The sequence below is a fragment of the Vitis riparia genome, chromosome 18 (genome assembly GCF_004353265.1).
Source record: "Vitis riparia cultivar Riparia Gloire de Montpellier isolate 1030 chromosome 18, EGFV_Vit.rip_1.0, whole genome shotgun sequence".
In the NCBI taxonomy this organism is placed as follows: domain Eukaryota; kingdom Viridiplantae; phylum Streptophyta; class Magnoliopsida; order Vitales; family Vitaceae; genus Vitis; species Vitis riparia.
In genome coordinates, this window is record NC_048448.1 from 24888458 (window position 1) to 24900987 (window position 12530).

Genomic DNA, 12530 nt, shown 5'->3' on the forward strand with positions numbered 1-12530 from the left:
TATATCAGCTGTTATGAGCACAAAAAGACTTTCCTTCTCAGCCATGGTCTTTGATGTTGTCAACTGTGCACGTTATAGAGTTCCCTGGTATATAGAAGGTGGTAGACTTCTCTTGGAGCTGAACCATGTGTTGTAGCCTGGTGGTTTCTTTATGTGGTCGGCAACTCCAGTTTACCAGAAGCTTGCTGGTGATGTTGCAATATGGAATGCCATGACTGAACTGATGAAGTCAATGTGCTGGGAAGCTCAATTTGCTCTTTGAATTGCAATTTGATGAAAGCCTTACATCTCTTGTGACTAGTGGACTAGTTTTGCGAACAGAGAATATGGACACTGTGTCTGGCAGAGCAGTTTGGAACAACTGAATAAGGAAGATTCCCTTATGATCTTGATTAAAAGAAGAGTTGAGTGCTACGTCAATGTCTTGGCACAGTTAAAGTTCGGAAAGGACTCTTCACATGGTCCAGGAGATAATTGTTGTGATATACAACCTAGGGTTCCACTTGAGCTCTACAATGGTCCAAGATGTGGAGAATCTAGGTAATTTTGTGAGATGTAGACTGGTTGTGTCAAAAGGTGAGTAAGGTAAAATCAGACCGTGGGACCTACTCTTGCATGGCATGAATGGCTACCTCTGGACCACATGCCACCTACTATTTCATCACTTTTGTTTTTCTTTTGAAAATGATTTCTCAAATCCCTTTCTTGTAAATATCTTTCTCTAATTCTGATTTTCTAATCACCCCAATTTTATCATTCTTTTTTTTCATCCTTAGAATTTTTAGGATCACCCAAAAGTCTCCATTTCAATAAAATTTGGTCGCCATTTTCTTTTCGGCGAGCCACTTTCGAATTTTCATAATTTTAAAATGATTTAAAATAAACACGAATTTAAATTCTGTAATTCCGAGTGATGGGATTTACAGAATTAATTCATGCCAAATAAACGGGCTTTGGTGGGGGCCCAACATCAAATGAATTTTCTTTAAAATAAAAGTGAATTTTGAGTGAAGTGTCATGCGTGTCTTTGATGATTTTGCACTCAATTTAGTAACATGTGAGCTATGTTGATGCTATTTATTGTGCACTAACCCTTTTTCTTGATAGCGCATGATGATTCGTTGCCCAGGTACGCGCTCACTCTCATTCTGGTTAATGCATATGCATTTTTCGACTCCCATACGTGCATGATTGATTCGAGTATTCATTGATTTTCACATTGGTGGCCACGTCAGCTTCATTTTATTAGTAGAGACCCGCCTTCAGGGACTTAGAGGGGTGCTACGGTCTTTACCGTACCTTCCCGATAAGTAACCCGACCCCCGAACCCGACCCGGTTTTTCGTAGACCAATCTTTTCCAAAACAAGGAGTCACACTTAGGGTTTTTCTTTCTTATTTTGTTTACCCTTTAAAAATAAAACAAAAATAAGTGGCGACTCCAAGTCATTTTCAAATAATCAATAAAAATCAATTTTTCAAAATAAAAAGCGAGTTTCGCCATCGAGTGGGAAACGCATTGAGCCGAAATGCGGGGTCCACACATATCAACAAGTATTATTTAATTTAATAATAATATTCTACAATTTCTAGTTTGTGTAGTATTGTGCATGAAATACTTGAACATAATTAATTTGATGAGATTGTTATCTTTCTTTTATTAGTTGTTCATGCCAGTATACAGAAAAAATCACTAGTATTTGAATATTTTGAATGTTCATGAAAAAAGAATCGAGTTGTTAAAGTCATTGATGGATGGAAGGAACAAATAGATGGATGTCTTCATAGAAAAATTGGTAAATATACCTTTAATCCCATTAGTTAAGTGAACTGTTTTGTTTATCTTTTACAGATGTCCATATTTATAATTTTATAATATGTTCAGGTAAGTGTTCTGTCCACTGTCATTGGCATTTAAGAAAAAAGAGTCATGATGTAACCTGTATTTCAACACAATATGAGTTAAACAAAGGTAATGAACATGTAAAGTTAACAATGATCCTATAAAATATATTAAAAACTTGAATATAAACCACCATAAATAATGATAAGATCATAAGTCCAAAATAGTGGCAAATGTAATAAAAACATCTTCATTATGACATTCAAGTACACAACTTAGTTCCAAAACAAATTCTTAATAATAATAATTTTGTAAACCACACATATAATTATAGTCAAAATAAGATAAGAAGTATCAAGCCACCATACAATCATAACATTAAAATCAGGGAATATGTAATGGATTTTGGATGAAGCTTAATTATGGTCTACAACTTTACATCACAAATAGACGATTAATCTTTTCAAACTAAATTGAGATTCTATTCAATGGCGTCGAGGCCTTCTGGGTGATCATTTTGAGCATGGAGGTTTAAGTGAAGGGTATAAGCGACCATTGAGCATCACAAACACATCCATTAGCATCAATTGTAGGGATATTGTGATTTGAAAGTGAATTGAAGTGCCTGTAATATATCAATTCTTGCATTAGAAACTTGTAACATGAGTCAACATATTCATAAAATCCTACTTCATCTCACATGTTGTTGCACATGCATGCTTACAAGGTATTCCCCCCATTTGCCAAGTCTTACAAGTACATGTGCATTATCTCAAGTTCACATTTACATATGTCTTCATATTGAATACCTTAAACACACCACCAACATAAGGATATACAAGAAATGACCCACTCTTTATAATGTTTTCCAATAACTTTTCCTCAGTCTTTGAGCCAACTGGAGCTTTCTAATTTTCTGTTATAGCCATATGATCACATATTAGATGAGCAAACTTATCCATGTGTGTCATTACTACGTTGAAAAATTGTGTAATGATGTTTCTCCTTTAGCTAAACATTGAATGATTCAACAAGATTAGTTGTCATCTTATCCCAACATTTTTTAACAAACTTTGACATTACCTAATGTTGTGGATTGATCTCCTCAACCCATTTCGCTAGGTCACTATTATATGTCTTCAATTTGTTCTATGACTACAACATAATCATCATCCAACCTAGCATAGACGACACTATAAAATAGCAACAATGCATCCCTTTTACCTTTCTTTCTCTTCATATTATGTTTCATCACATAACTACTAAAATTTTCCTTCACATGACGTTAACAATATACATGATTTTCAACTCCAAAAATTGTAGAAACATTACGAAGGATTGCTTGATGCCTATAAGATATTATGACTACCTCCTTATCTTGAAGTAAGTCCTTTAATTTCTGTAAAAACTATAGTCAATCCTTAAAGTTTTCTAAACTTACAACACCAAATGCAATTGGGAACATACCATCATTAGCATTATAAGTTGTCATAGAGAATAAGGAGCCCTTATACGGTCCACTCAAATTGGTTGAGTCCATACAAAGTGATTTCACTTTTCAATGTCAATCTGAAGATGTTCATAAATACACAAATAAAGTTGTCCTAAACAAGCATGAAACAAATGAGATTTTTTTTTTTTTGTGCCATTTCAAACTGGTTTAGCAACAAAGCCAAAGTAGAAACCTTTTCAATGAGAATCAATAATAATCATATCAAACAATCAAGAGAAAAAAAAAAAAAACCCTCCAACCATTACACTCAAAATGACCAAAATCATATCAAATAATTAGAAAAAAATATTTGACAACATTTTAAACAAAAAAATGACTTTTTTTTTTTCTCAAAACCTTTTTCAATATATTAGATCTAATATCTTAGATCTACATTGTTAGTCATTAAAATTTTGTTTCTTAATACAAGTTTTAACATTTAAAAAAAAGAAAAAGAAAATCTACATAGACTAAGGTATTTTTGTGGTTTTTGGATATTTTTTAAAAAATATTTCTTCTTACCTTTGATGGATTTCTTGTTAGATTTATGCAAAAAAAAAAAAAAAACAAGCTTTTTAGAGGTGGTTTTAGTTTACGGAATTGGGACATTGAAGTAATTTTTATTTATTTTTATTTTTTATTATTATTATTCTTCCTTGGTACACACAAATAGCAACTCACATGTCTTGCTTCTTTTGTTTTTGTTCTTTGGAGGGAAGGGAGGAGTTGTTAGGGGTAGCTTTGGTATTTTTACAAAAATTGGTCTTTGGAGGAATTTTCACAATTTTAGCCTGTCCTTCAAAAGACTTATGACCACACTAAACTTTGTATAAATATATACTATGGTAGTTCTTCAAGCGCAAGGTGCAGTTGTAGCTTTAAAAACCTGATGAGTCGAGTATCGAACCTCAAAGAAGGGATTATTTCTTTGGGGAAAGAAGTGGTTGGAAAGTTGTAAAGGAAAAACAACAATTGGTTAAAAACCTTAATTAACTTGTAACTAACAATTGAGGAATGAGGAATCCCTAGGGTCCCTTCCTTATCTTGAAATGATCCTTGTCATTAATATACCATCCAAAAGTATTTACTCATCATTTGAATTCCATTATATAACCCTAAGTTTCACCAAAATATCTAGGGACAATTGTGTTTTGGACCCAGTTGGGCCCAAAAATTAAGATTTTGGTCCATAAAAGTTGCATAATTGATGGGAACGATATAAAAGGTGAAAAGACCAATATACCATTCAAAACTATTTTGAGCATTTTCTATCCCAATATTTGACAAAGTTTTTTATCTTAATTTTTTTAAATAATTATTTTGAAAATTTATTATTTTTAGAAAACTAATTTAAAAAAATATATATATTCTAAAAATATATCATTTAAAAAAATAATTTTGACATATTTTTAGTTATTTTTTACATACATAATTTTAAAAATATATATTTTCCAAGATGTTTGATTTTTAAATAATAATAATAATTTATTTTTATTTTTTTGGAAAATGGTGTATTTTTTCCAAATCACTAAATTAAATTAAATTTTATTGAAATTTAAAAAAAAGAATAAAATTTAAATTAATGTTTTTTTACTCTTTTTTTTTTCATAGTCAATAAAGGTCATTTTTGTAAAGATAAAAAATTCATATCTTTTTTCTTAATTTTCACACTTCCTCTAAATCTTGGGCTTAAATAGTAAACTTATATGGACCAAAGCTTACATAGGGTTGTTCCAAGTCAAAATGGCCTTTCCCATTGAGTGGTTGGAATACCCTATAGGACCCTAGACTTCAATCTCTAATTAGGTATAAAAATTTAGTGGTTTCATGAGCTCAATATCACAACTATTTGCCTAATTGGGGTATTTAGGGCTAATCAAGGCCATCCCAAGCACTTGATGGTAAATCAAATATAGTGATTTATATTGAATGAATGAGATTCTCTTATAGGTTACTTCGAATTTAAAACAATTATTAATGAAAGGATACATTCCAATGGAAGAATGGGAAGCCTTAGGGTTCTCCTTCCTCGACCTAGATGACTACTCCTAATTCATTGAAATCATATCAAATTGAAATAATGATGAACAAAACAAAGAATTGAACATTTAAATATTTAAATCAAATATAAAAATGCATTCAAAAAACAAAACTTAATATATATATATATATATATAGATAAGACTAAAAATAAAAGAAACAATATGAAAATAATGACAAGCAAAATTAAAGAACCTAAGTGGAATCAAGATTTCCAAGAACTCCTCCTTTGGATCTTCGATTCTCCTTACAATCAGCCTTTAAACCAAAGATGAACCTCCTTCTTTCAATGGTTGTCCATGGTCTTTTTATATCATTCCCCAAATAAGCCCAAAGTTCTCTCATGTGAGAGCATTTCCCATGCGAGTCAAGAGTTTAAGAAAGGGCTAGAATGGGTTCCCCACTTTGGCCCAACACATTCCCCATTTTTAAAACAATTAAAAGGCCTCTCATGTGATGCAATCATGTGATTTTAGAGGCCAAAAGGGCGGCTGCAAGTGGTGAGGCCCTTGGTGGTGCCTTCTTGTGTTGAAACATTACCCGTGTTTCTCAAATTTATTCCTCAAACAAACAACCTCCAAAAATTATGAAAATTGGTCAAATTTAAGTTCAAAAAGTGAGGAATCCAGAAAATTTTGTTTTCCCTCAATTGAACATGTCTAGCCTCTTCAACCACCTCAAAATATTTTACTGGTTGGTCATGATCAACACCCCAAATATTCCTTGCAATTTTGATTTTTTAGCTAAATTCACCCTCCGTTCTCACATCCCGGATGTCCCATGAGGATATCAAGATCCCATTATTTAAGAGATATGGTTGTAAATATAAAAAACTCAAAGAAAATATGAGAAAACACAACACACACAAGATGACATATAATTGCTTAGTTGAAGGGTGTTTTTAATGATAAAATCAAGCTAAAGATGTAATTATTGCCCTTATTTTTATACAAAATATGACATTAATCAACATATTAAAGGGATGACCCTTTTCAGGTCATTTTCACCCCTAGCCCACCCTATTAGGTAATTCTCCCTCAGAGAAAACTAAAAAATATAAGTGGTAGAAGGTATTTATAGAGAACATATGACTAAAAAACATAAAGAGGTAAGATACTTCAACCAACATATTTGTCCTATTGTGGAGTTTTCAACATGTTAAATAAGACTAATAATTTGAATAAATATAGTGAGAGTTAGGCTATAGAAGTGTTAGATGGATGGCCTGTGATTTCTATTTCAAAATAATTCTAAGTGTTTTTTCAATATAAAGCTCAATTTCACTATTTACATGCTAGAGTTATGTTTAATTTTTGAAAATTTTGATATAGAGAGAAAAAAGTAAAAGAAAATAAATGTCTTGAAAACAAAAAATCAAATAATTGATAAATGTATTTTTTGCACTTTTTATTTTATTTTATAATTTCAATGGTTGATAAATTAAACATATTGTTTGATTTTTTTAATGTTAATTTTGATATATTATGTTGTATATTTACTTAGTGGTAAAATATTATTTCATCTTTTATTGTATAGAATTTTATATGTTTATAATACTTTTATAATAGATGTTTAAAAAATAAATTTATTACTTAATATTAATGAGGATAAATGTTAGTTAGAATTAATAACGCTAAATATGTCAATTTGATAATTTAAAAAAATGATAATTTAACCTTATCAAATAACTTTAATAGTTAAAGCAAAAATAAGTAATAAGTTTTAAGTCAACAATTTAAAAACAATTTAATTTAAAGTCAACTTAAGTCATTAAGTAATAAACATCGAGTTTTATCAAACACTCACAGTTTCATATCCTTTTATCTTACTACTATAATTTAAAATAACCTCTCTTAAGTAGCTATATCTATAATTAAAAAATAAAGAAAAATTAAATTCCATCTTAACATATGTTTCTTATATATTTACTTCTTTTTTATTTTTCATTTATCACTAAACTCCTATTTTATGTTAGGTGTCATCCTTCTAATATCATTATAAATCATATTTAACATCTCATTTATTTATTTTTAATAATTTTTGTATTTAAAGCATATAAATATCATACAAAATTAGATGTATTGTCAATGTAATTATTGGAGTCCATGAATTTAAATTAAAAGAAAAAAAATAGAAGTGATTTAAAGAGATCAAAATAAAAATTTATCTAAATGGCTTGTAGATAAAGAAAAGCTGATTGTTAAATTCAGACATTGTTAAATTTGACTCATCATGCCAATTTATATAGATATGTGCCAGCCTAACTAACAAAATAGCCTAGACCAAGAGCTAACACTAACTCTTCTTGCCTTAGCCAACAAAAGTAGCCTAAACCAAGAGTTGACACAAACTATTCTTGTAAATAATAATATTTGATAGGTGATATCATGAGAGGATGACTTCAAGTGATAACTCTCATCTATTAAGAATTGGTTTGATAGTAATTTTAGAAAGCAAACATCCAAAATACATGAAATTTTTTTTATTAAAAAAGTTATTTTCAGACATTAAAAAGATAAGAAATATCTTTTAAAATCATTGTCAAACAAGCTCTAACTATAAGTAATAGAAAATGACACAAGGTTATAAGAGTGGAAAAATATAAATGCCATCATGGGGGTTTCAAAAAAAAAAATTATTTTTTAAAATATGGTAATATTTTTAAATATATGATAATATTTGTAAATAATTAGAAGGTATCTTTTAAAAAATAATTTTAAAATTTATATTGAAATTATTTTTTCAGAAAACAACTTTTTAATTTTTTTTTAAATTACTATATGTTTAGAAATATTTTTCAATTATTATAAATCTTAAATTATTTTTATAACTAATTTTAATAAGTGATAAAAATATAAAAGATCCATAGTAATTATGCTTACCGTTTCCTAACAATATAAAGACTCCTTAATTTCAACCACACACTCATGGCCTTTTTGGAGGATGTGGTGCTCAACATGATCAAAGAAAGAGAACATAACCATATTGGAAAAAAATTGATCAATACCATAATGTGAAGGATTGAAATTTGATTTTTAGTTGTATAAGTTAGGAACCAAATTTTATAGGTAAAGATATGGAGGCCAAAACATAGTAAGTTAATAGAGAGAGAGAGAGAGAGAGAGAAATAAAGTATGAGTCTCAAAAAAAATGAGGCAAATCGTTGGATGAGCGAATAGGATGAATCATGAAATTTGATTTTTAGTTGCATAAGTTAGGTGCCAATTTTTTTAGGTTAGAATATTGAATATTAGTTGTCATTTGGCTTATATGGCCAAAAAAGATAGATAGAGGTGCCAATTTTTTTAGGTAAGAATATTGAATATTAGTTGTCATTTGGCTTATATGGCCAAAAAAGATAGATAGATATAGAGAGAGAGAGAGAGAGTAATAAAGTATGGGTCTTAAAAAAGATGAGGCAAATCATTGGATGAGGATGAATCATGAAATTTGATTTTTAGTTGCATAAGTAAGATACCAATTTTTCTAGGTAAGAATATTGAATATTAGTTGTCATTTGGCTTATATATAGAAGATGTAGAGGCCAAAACATAGTAAATTAATAGAGAGAGAGAGAGCGATAAAGTATGAGTCTCAAAAAAGATGAGGCATATCGTTGGATGAGCGAAGAGGATGAATCATGTATCCAAGCTATGCTTTTTGCTAGTTCACATGTGTTCCCCACGATCTTGAACACTGCGGTTGAGCTAAACCTGTTTGAGATCATCGCTCGAGCAGGCCCTGGTGCTTATGTCTCACCCTCTGAGATCGCATCCCAGCTTCCCACCCAAAACCCCAGTGCACCTTGTTTTATGGATCGGATGCTGCGTCTATTTTGCTAGTCACGGTCTTCTATCTTACAGCCTGCGCACACTCGAAGATGGCAGAGTTGATAGGCTTTATGGTCTCACTCCCGTTTGTAAATTCTTTCTTAGGAGTGATGATGGGAGTTGTTTGGCTTCCATATCGACCCTGGGTTCCCACCGAGCTATGAGGGAAGTTTGGTCTGCACTTTCACCCTAATTTTATCTTTCAGGCATATTTCTTTCAAATTTGATCTGCAAAATATTTCCTACAGTTTACAATAGCATGTTCTGCACAATATCTCCATCATCTCCTACAGTATGCTAATTATCATCATGTAATGTGTAGGCCACACTCGAAGGACGCCATTCTTGAAGGTGGTAATCAATTCCAGAAAGTCCACGGGATGAGTATGTTTGAGTACATGGACAAGGACCCGACACTAAATAGGGCCTTCAATGAGGCAATGGTTGGTCGCTCCACCATAATCATGAAGAAAATCGTGGAGACCTACCAGGGGTTTGAGGGATTAGCATCACTTGTGGACGTGGGCGGTGGAACCGGTGCAAACCTTAACATGATCATTTCCAAGTATCCTTCCATCAAAGGCATCAACTTTGATTTGCCACATGTTGTGCAAACTGCACCAACTTATCCGGGTAATAATTAATTATTTTTTCTCATCTCTTACTAAGTGTGTTTGAGAGTATTTATAATCATAGTATTTTTAATAGAAGTGTTTTCTTCCTAAATGTTTTTATAAAGATCACCTATCAAGTCTTTTTTCCAAAAAACACTATACATGATTTTTCAACACTATAATTAATTTCTCAAAATTTTAAAAATGTTAATAAATTTTACCAAATACCTAATATTTTTTAAAAAATATTTTTTAGACTAAAAAGATTTATTAGAATCACTATCAAATGAACTCTAAGACCCTATTTTACAACTGTTTTCAACAACAGTTTTTTGCTTTTTAGAATAAAAAAAACAGAAAAATACGTTTGGCAATCAAAAACTGTTTTCTATTTTTTTTTTTTTTAGATTACTTCTTTTAGCTGCTTTCAATTTTTTTTTTAAAGTTGTTTTAAAGAACAATTATACAAACATATATAATGATTAAAAATAAAGTTATGAACATAAAAATTATTTTTAAAACATATTTCAAAATATTAAAAATAGGTTTAAAACAATTTTAAGTTCTCAAACAGATTTTTGTTCTACAAAACATTATATAACAGTTTCAAAAACTGTTATTAAAAACTATTTTTCAAAATTGTTTATAAAAACAGTTACCAAACAAGGCCTAAATAAACTTTTGCTTCTCGCTATTTTCCACACCATCAGTTCTAGCTAGAGGCAATCCCAGTAACAAGTTGGTTGGTTCATTTGTTCATCTGGTTAACAAGGCTTTTCAAATGGTTGGTCCTCGGTTGATTATTCACAAATTATGCAATTGATTGCTAATTAGATCATAGTTGGAAGACTTAGATGCTGCCTGCCTAGTCGACAACTTAGAATATATGCTATCTAAAAATTTTCTTCTCCGTCCCAATTTTTGAACCTCTTTTTCCCATTCAAAGAATAGTCCAGCATGATACTACGTCTATGAAATACTTACATTTGATCAAAATTTTATCATTTTCTTCACTCACAAGCCCTACTTTCTCACATTTTCCCTTATGTAAACTTGCTTGTTAAAAATGAAATTAATGTCAAATTCTATGCTGCAGGTATTGAGCATGTAGGAGGAAGCATGCTAGTTAGGATTCCAAAAGCAGACGCAATTATGATTAAGGTGAAGTCAGACTCTTTAATATTGGGACTTGAAAATTCATATTATGTGTGGTAAACTCATACTTAACCGAAATTGGGAGACAAGTGATGAGAATTTGATGTTTCAGGATACATGCCATAACTGGAGTGATGAACATTGCTTAAAATTTTTACGCAATTGTTATGAATCATTACCGAAAAATGGGAAGGTGATAGTGATAGACATAATAATGGCAGAAGCACCAGAGCCAAGCATTGGCTCTCAGTATGTTGCTCAGCTCGACAATGTCATGTTACTGCTACACGGAGGCAAAGAGAGGACTGCCAGAGAGTTCGAGGCCTTGTGCAAGGGTTCTGGGTTTTCAGACTTCCGAGTGGCTTGTTGTGTTTACAGTTGCCTTTCTGCGGTCATGGAATTTCATAAATAATCCTCCATCTTTCACTTGGCGTGCTTCTCAGTGGAGTGGATGTCCTGATTACATGAATGGTCATCAATTAGAATAAGATGCTATGAAGAATTAAAGATAGAGGCGCCTTTATTTGTATTGGGTCCAAAATTGACAACTCTTTTAGGTATGTTTGATTGAGTTAATAATAAAAAAAAAGTTTTTTAAGAATAAGTAAAACAAAAAAACATGTTTGGTGTTGTAAATGAAAAGTAATGAATGACCACATTGATGGTCATTATGAACTCCATTTACTCATCTTTAAGATGAGTAATGGGAGTTCATATTATGAAGCCTATAAAAGGCTTCTTACCCCCCCATGTAAAAGCATCCCGAGAAAAGAAAGAAAATTCTTCCTCTCATTCTCTCTCTCTCTCTCTTTCTTTCACTTTCTCAATTCTCTTCCTTGATTCCTTCTTCCATATTATATATCAAAGTAAGATATATTTTATCTCTACTACTTTGATTTGCATTATATTTGTCCTTGTTTTACAACACGTTATCAGCACGAATTGCTCTGAAGGTAATTCTCGTATCTTAAACTTGAAGTTATTTATATAGAATAAAATTTTACATATTTACATTATTGTTGATTTGTTTTGTTACATATTGTTAAAAGTTATAAACAAATTATTTGATTTTGTTTATAATCAAAGTTATACCAATGCTATCAAGTTATTATAACTGATTCTAATAATATTATTTTGTCATATATATGAAGTTATTTGACAATGTCGAATATCACAAAACTCGAATTTGTGGCACTTGACATTTCGGGAAAGAACTATCTATCTTGGATCCTTGATGCTGAATTACATCTTGATGCAATGAACCTTGGAGCTACGATCAAACAAGGAAATCAAGCATTCCTGCAGGATCGCGCAAAAGCATTGATTTTCCTTCGCCATCACCTCCATGAAGGTTTAAAAAATGAGTATCTTACGGTAAATGACCCTTTTACTCTATGGAGTAATTTGAAGGAAAGATATGACCACCAGAAAACTGTGATTCTCCCAAAAGCTCGATATGATTGGATGCATCTAAGGTTGCAAGATTTTAAAACTGTTAGTGAATACAACTCTGCACTTTTCAAAATCAGCTCTCAATTAAAGCTGTATGGAGAAAAAA

The 12530-nt window shown here is 31.0% G+C and overlaps 1 pseudogene; it reads left to right on the forward strand.

Annotated features, from left to right (window-relative positions):
* The first annotated feature begins 8943 nt into the window (after positions 1–8943).
* Positions 8944–11592, forward strand: LOC117906971 (annotated as a pseudogene).
* Positions 11593–12530: the final 938 nt, after the last annotated feature.